We start from the raw sequence: 8,309 nt of genomic DNA, 5'->3' as shown, positions 1-8,309 counted from the left end.
GGGCTTTAGGAGGTTTCTTTGCTGGAAGGCTTGGCTTGTGAGTATTCCTAGGGGCTACTTTGGGACTCTCCTTAGCAGGCTTAGGAATACTTTCAAGGGATTTAACCTCATTTCCTTCTTCTAGCAAGACTTTCTCACTATGAACTGGGTCCGCCCTGTGACACTGTCTAACAGCAAATCAGGAATAGGAAAACAACAACAAACTCCATCTGAACCCAAACAAAACAGAGATTCTTTGGGTTCCTAACACAATGGGACAAATACCTGACTTTAAAATTTATTTGGGTACATATGAACTCTCCCTAAAATGACAGGAAAGGAATTTTGGGATACTGTTAGACTCACCGCTCACTCTGATCCTACAAATTCAAACAACCTTTAAAAATAGTCTGTATAATCTTTGGCAACTATGAAATATCTCTCCATATATTGAAAATACAAGTCTAAACAGAGTTGTCCATACCATGATTTCATCACGACTAGACTACTGCAATGCTCCGTGCATTGGTCTAAACAAAACGAGTTTGAATCACCTGCAACTAATTCAGAAATCAGAGTGAAAGCAGCATGACCACATTGCAATCTTCTAGAAAAATCTACATTGGCTACCAGTACCTTACAGGAATAAATTTAAAGCTCTATTTTTATCTTCACTAGGTCTAGTGGACATACAATGAAGCTACTAAGTGGTAGATTTAAAGCAAAATGCCTAAAACAGCTCCTAACTTAACATGTAATTAAACTCAAATTTGCTGCCAGAGAATGAGGTGAAAGCAGTTATCTTAGCAGGGTTTTTAAAAAAAGTTTAAATAATTTCCTAAAATAAAAGTCCATTAGCCATTATTAAGATGGACTTGGGGAATTCCACTGGTTATGCCTAGGATTAGCAACATAAAATCTATTTGACTCTTTTGGAATCTCTCCAAATACTTGTGACCTGGGTTGACCACTGCTGGAAACAGGATACTAGGCTTGGTTGACCTCCAGTCTCTCCCAGTGTTGCAATTGTTTTGATGTTATGATACTGTAGCTCTGATGATTGATAACTAAGATTGAAAGAATATGAGAGTGATAAAGCTTTCAAAAGAGGGTTCACCATACAATATAAGCAGTTTATATTGACATGTGTACCTTGGACTATACAAGGTCTGTTCAATTTGGGGATGTATTGTGTTGCAGCAAAATTTGTTCCACTGTTGATGACCAATGACTAGAAGAACAACCACAAATTGTGCACAAAAATCACAATGACAGCTCTTCCCAATCTACCTTAATTTCCTGACTTGGCCCAGCTGACTTCTTGTTTCCTAAACTTAAATCCATACTAAAAGGAAAGTGATTTGACACCATTGAAGTCATAAAGCAAAAATTTGATGAAGCAACTTTTGTCGATTCCTGAACATCTGTTTTCTAATGACTTTTTCCAGAAGTGGAAATGAAATTGGGAAAAGTGTATATTTAGGGAAGGGGAGAACTTTGAAGATGACCGGAAGTTCTTATGTTCTTATTGTTTAATATATTTTTATAAAATAAGTACTGGAATTTTTAACAGACTTCTTATGTTACCAGGAGCTTCTTCTATGTTATACTTTCTCTGGCAAAGAATCAAGATCCAGTCCCCAAATGACCAGACTCTTCTCCTTAGGTCACACTGTTCCTGTAATGAGCAGTTGTTGGTCAGACTTATATACCTCTGTTCAGTTCATTTAGCATGTGAACAAGTCTCTATCTTTCTTCTATATAACAACAGGGGACAGCTGTTGCCCAGACTCACAATACATTTGCTAATTCTTTTCCTTCCTCTCCTTCCATAGTTCATAGATATTCCAGTGAGCTTCTGGTGGGATTTCCCACTTGTGGCTGCTCTACATATTTCTTGCTGGACCAGCTCCAGGAAGAAAACGACATGCACCTCCCTAACTTGGAATATTATACTTCCCTCATAAAGCTCAAGCTCAAATCTAGTTGGGCCACTTCCTCAGCACAGACCTCTTTCTATTCAGATTTGATTCACACATTTTGGGAGCAGGAGTCTCAAATGTTCTTCCTGAAACTGCAAAGGAAAGAGCATTTTGGCAGCATGATATAGATTAATTCATTTGAAGAGGATTTATATATGCAAGGTTGGACTATATAGGGTAAGGAGAAGAGTGTAAAGTTAGATTAAGAATCTCTCTGACCTGTGGGTAGTGATATATCTGGAACATGTTGTAGAATGCATATGTTTCCTCATTTGTAAAGCCTTCAATGATGGCAGCCACTGTGCGAAATGAATTACACTTGAAATTTACGATTGTGTTCTGTCCTGCCAAAATTTGCAAGGCTGATTCAATTATTTTCCTTGTATACATGAAAGAATCTTTAATATGGAGCCCCAGTGTGATGTTGGGTAAGAGATCTGAGTTGTTGTTAATTTCCTCCACCGCAAAAACAAAGGCCAAGAAGTTATAGTTAATATAATAAAAATATCTGTAATGACATTAAGATCATAATTTCATAACAGTGTACCTGAAATATTTTTAAAAATACACATATTTATGCGTATTTATTTTTTTAATAAAATATCAGAATGCAAAGCAAATCAAAACAAAACTATGTCCTCTTTTACGATGCAGTGTGCAAAAGAAACCTGGTGTACTGAAGCCACTTGTAATGCTGCCAGGAACATGCAGCTTTTTCTATTTTTTTATAATGACCATGAGCTAATTTCCCCACTAAGGAAGTAGATTTTAAGCCCTTCCAGCACCTCTTTTGCATATAGTATGAGATAATCAGTTAGCAATGCACAAGTGCTGATGGATTTGCATTGCTTTGTCCACCCTCTATTTCCTACAAGTATATCTTATCCTCTATAATAAAACCCTTACCCATGCATGTGCTGTTGAAACGGCATGATGCCTGCTGGCGTGATTTATGCTTCCATGCTAAATTCAATTTCAGACATGTGGGACAGCGTGCGGCATATGGGGCAGCTTGCGTGGAGTGCGTGCAACAATTTGAGCGGTGGTGGCGGTTTGACTCCTGCACTGCCACTGCCGGGACACCTCTTTTCACCCCCGGACCAGCAAACACAGCAGCCGTGGGGCATTTGCTAGGCTGGCCCACTTCGATAATGCGAGGTGGGCTGGCCTAGCAAAAGCCCCGAGGCTGCCCGAGCTAGCGGATGCTGGACAGGGAGAGCAGGGAAAGGAGAAGGCATACTGCTAGACAGGGGTTCAGGTAAGAGGTGCTGCTGGATAGGGGGGAGGTAAAAGGAAGGGAGAAGGCCTACTGCTGGAGAGGGGGAGCAGTGAAGAAGTGCTGCTGGACAAGGGAGAGGTAAAACGGAGGGAGAAGGGCTGCTGCTGGACAGGGGGAGCAGGGAAGGGATGGTGCTGGACAAGGGGGAGGTAAAAGGAAGGGAGAAGGGGGAGCAGCCAAGGGGTGGTGGTGGACAGCCGAGGAAAGAGAGAGACAGAAAGAAAGACAGGCATACAGCGGCCAAGGAGAGAGACAGAAAGAAAGAAAGACAGACAGAAAGCGGCCAAGGAGAGAGAGAGAGAAAGAAAGACAGACACACTCATCTATTCTAACACCCGTTAATGTAACGGGCTTAAAGACTAGTAGAATATTAGAACAACCATACTGGGTCAGACCTGTGCTCTCCTGTTTCTAAAATTAGTCAATTCAGGTCACAAGTATGTTATGTTAGGATATGTTAATCACGTTCTTTGTACCCTCTCTACCTATTCAGTTCAAGGTCAGATTACATTACAAGAGATTGGTTCAGTTACCCAGGAAGTTACACAGACACAGACATTCAATAGAGTTGGAAGTTCAGGTAGATCAGTACGACTATTAATACAATTATGTTGTAGTTACAAATACATAATTACAAGTTACAAGTCAAAGGGAGCCTGAGAAGTTTCACTTCATGTACACCATCGAGAGTACTTCATGTACTGTGGTGTTTTGCCCATTAATATAGGTGGGTAAAATATGAAGGCTTTTAAAAATGAGGCTTATTGAGCATTGAATTCACCTCCAAAAACAGGTCAAGAACTCACCTGAAGCTGCACATTGTTTGATTTCCACCATTCTTTTAATAACTTATGATTCACAGTTTTTGAGACAACTCAGAATAGTCCGAGGGGAAGTGGCTTTCATAGACTCTTGATACAGAAGGAGGGGCATTGGATTGCTTTTATTTAGCCAGTGTGTTTCCAAATGGCTAGAATCATGCGTGTGGTATTGGAGCCCACTGTTTGCATTCTAGGCATTAACTTCCAGCTTAGGGAGTATTTTGGAAACAAAGAGGAGAAGTGCATGCCATTCCTAGGGCTAGGCAAGTTGAGTGTTGTAAGGGTTTTCTTTATTTTGGTGATTTAGAGTGTATATGAAGGGGTTTTGTGATCTTGCATGTTTCTGATGGTGTGTTTTTGTAGGGGTGGGAGCAGCTTTAAAGTGGTTTTCTAGATATTCAATGCTACTGATGTCTTTAACATATTCCTCCATTAAACCCTGATTATCACCAGATTACACACAAGCGGGTGCTGTAAATTATCAAAGGTTGTTGACTCTCCTTGAGTCAGGAATCTTCTTGAACCATGAATTGTTGTGCGCTAGTTGTAGTAGAGTAAGTTTTGATTGAGATAATTTTATTCTTCTTAGATGTTGGTGTAGGTGGTTAGATATTTAATCATGTTATGTATTTCTCAAGGGCAGGGGTAGGCATGAGATAGATTTGCATCTCAAGGAGGCACTGCATGCAAATCCATCTCATACATATTTATTGTGGATATCCTGAAAACCTGACCTGGTTCCGGCTCTCGAGGACCGGAATTGCCTACCCCTGCTCTAGGGTATCAGCAGTATGAATCCCCTGAAACAAGTTGCCTTAATTCATATACCAATGTTTGGAGTTGAAAAGGGCATATATAGTTTGGACTATTTTTGAATTTTCTGGGTTCTCTGCATTTATAAGTTGGTGGTGACTCCTAACAACAGAAGTAAATAGGAAAATAGAGCAGTGATTCCCAACCCTGTCCTGGAGGAACACCAGGCCAATCGGGATTTCAGGCTAGCCCTAATGAATATGCATGAGAGAGATTTGCATATGATAGAAGTGATAGGCATGCAAATTTGCTTCATGCATATTCATTAGGGCTAGCCTGAAAACCCAATTGGCCTGGTGTTCCTCCAGGACAGGGTTGGGAACCACTGAAATAGAGTCACTTGATTAAAGGCTTACATCATATGATCAGGACCTGGAATAACTGCGTTAGAGAAGGTCATATGATCCATGTTTCATAAGCAACTCATACCTCTCTTCCAATTTATAGCAAGCAGTTTTTTCAACAATTTGTTTTGACGTTCATTGCAACTCTAGGGAGTAATAGTAATTTATATATTCACCTATCCCCCTTTTTTTTGACTTGTTGAGGCCATGTGGGACAGTGTGTGAGAGACCCAAATAGAAGCAACATTTCATGCTACTGATCCCATGGCAAGCAGTGGCTTTCCTCAATGTCCATCTCAAAAGCAAATTATGAACTTTTCCTGTTTGAATGAAAAAAAGTATTTTCTCCTATTGGTTTAAAAAGTATCTCCTTGTAACTTCATCGACTGTCCCTAGTCTTTGTTTTCAAAGTATTCCCATGTAATGTAATTTAGTGTCTCCTGGTTTTTGTTCTCTTTGAAAGAGTGAAAAATTGACTAAGTCTCTTACTCTAAAATTTGGAGAGTTCACAAAAGCAAAATATAGTTTCACAAACTGTTCACTCTTTCTATCCAAAAGAACATTTTATTTGGGAATCAGTGTTTCCCATTCAATCCAAGAACATTACACCTTTGAAATTAAAATGATGAAATATTTTGACTCCTACCAGACAGCACTTAAAGATTTGGACTTTATTTCACACTCCAAAGAAATTAAAAATGTCTTTGCCACCTCTCTATCTCCTGTCTACCCACCCACTCCTCCCTCTTCCTGTGATACTATCACTGAAATGCTTACATGTTTTTCTTATATATACTGATATTTGTCACCATTTGCATCATAAAATGCATTGAGTTACCTTTCTTCCTTTGTTTTTGTTTTATTTCTGTTACCTTGAAAAGTGAGCCAACACAGCCACCAACCATTTCAACATATACACAAAGTCTTACTCAGCAACTCAGTGGCATGGTCATGGTAGGAGGTACCCCCTCTCTCCTTCTGCACCCCCACACTCCTCCCGTGTTCCTATCAAATGTTTGTCTAATTTTCTTCCCATATCTCTTTAACTCTTTGCCAGCACATGCAGCACCTACAGTCTTCTGCCCACACTGATTTTGGATCTCCCTTTAATGTTACTTTCTGTTTATCAGCATTACCCCACACCATCTTACATCTGATCAGCTAGTGATGCTTCAGTTTCAGTGGCATTAACCAGTCAAGTAGTGCTGAAAATCCAGGAGTAGCCAGCTCATCAGGAATTAACAAGGCAGGAGTCTTTCATGATGTGAAAGTTCTTCTCTAGGGTCCCCTCCTAAATGGTCTTCAGTTTGTAAAGTATGTGCTTTAAATGTGACTGCACATTCTATTTTGGTTGGTTGATTGTAAAGAGGAAATTCCCTGCCTTTTTGTGAAAATGTCATGTACATTCTCTGCTTTTCTCTTCTTTTCAAAGCATCCTTCTGGGAAAACCTTCTCACTGGCTGCCTAAGGTGGAAGAAGAAATGTACTTTTCACTGGGCAGAGGACATTTTCAAACAGGACTATCAAGGCATGTTCATCTGTTTTAAGATTGACAAAAGTGGGGTTCACATGACTGCACACAAGATGGCAGCCTAGCTAACTCCTCTGCTCCAGCCCTCTAGTATAATCTTGATTTCAACCCATCCAACTCATTCTAAAGATCAGTACCTTTCCTTTTGCGAGATTGCTATGTCCTCCAGATCTTCTAAACCGGATGGTTCTTCGCCCACTTACACCTCCGCAGCGCACAATGTGTCGAAGCGCTCCAAACACGACTCTCCGTCACCGAAGAAAGCTTGTTCCTCCACTCCTAAAGACCAAGGAGCCTCAATTGCTGCCGATTTACATATTTTGTGCAGCCTTATGCAGGATAATCTTGCTGTAACTGAGGACATTAAATCGGAAATCAATAATATCACTCTCCAGCTCAAACAATACAGCACCCGTCTAGATCTCAATTACAGGAAATGCAGCGGGGCCTACACAAGATCGATCTTATTCAACGTGATCTAGAAGATATGTCCAACCGTATGCGCAGGAATAATGTTCATCTCATCGGCCTTCCGGAAACTTTGGAAGGTAAAGATCTCATATCTTATCTCAAGGATTTTCTCCTTAAGACTTTGAACATACAGTTTTCTCCTCCATTAGAAATCGAGTGGGCCCACCATGTGCCATCTGCCTCCCCCCTCTCAGTTTAAATTTACAAGACCGATTGTTATGAAAATTCCCTGCAGATTTTACAAGCAGCAAAATCTAAATCTCCATTGCTGGTTGATACTAAAAAGATTTTATTAGTACCGGATCTGTCAAAAACCTCCGCTCAAAAGAGGAAAACTTTTCTCTACATGTGTTCTCACCTCAAAAGCATCGGTGCTCAATATGGCCTATTGTACCCAGCCAAAATGAAAATAACGTATCGCAACACTACCAAAAGTTTTGACGATTCTAAGGACCTACAAAAATTCTTGGACGAAAATGTTGGTGTTATGACCTGATGTTTCTCTTAATATATCATCAGTTGACGGGTTGACTTTACCTCTGTTCCTCCTCTATGATTGGCTCTTTTTGGGCTGAGGAGCAGTATGCTGGGCACATTTTGTTGACATGCCACCTCAGCACTGGTTCTCCTTCTTCATGCTTTGTATGCATGGCACTAAAATGGATCTAATTTATTTTTCTTTCTCTCAGTTTTTTTCCTTTTCAATCTCTATCATATGGAGCTTTTTTTCCTTTTGCTGTTTTTTGGTTCTCTCTCTCTCACTGAAAGCAGACTTCATTGGCAACCCTGAGATAACATAACCAGAGCATCAGATCTCATCTTAGACTCATTGGTCATTATCTTTTAATGCTAATTTAAGACTAAAATTAACCTGGTTTCCCTGAATGTTAAAGGTATTTCCAATCCTGTCAAAAAGAAGAAGATTCTTCAATATTTTAAACATCTGAATGCTGACATTTGTCTGATTCAAGAATCCCATCTTACAGTAGCTGAAGCTCAAAAACTTTCTATGGGAGGGATCCAGTAATGCTATGCAGCCCCGGCTGATGGTAAAAAAAACCCGGAACCATAATTCTCATCAGCAAATCT

The sequence above is a fragment of the Geotrypetes seraphini genome, chromosome 10, assembly GCF_902459505.1.
Source record: "Geotrypetes seraphini chromosome 10, aGeoSer1.1, whole genome shotgun sequence".
Taxonomy (NCBI): domain Eukaryota; kingdom Metazoa; phylum Chordata; class Amphibia; order Gymnophiona; family Dermophiidae; genus Geotrypetes; species Geotrypetes seraphini.
This window is presented reverse-complemented; position numbering follows the sequence as displayed.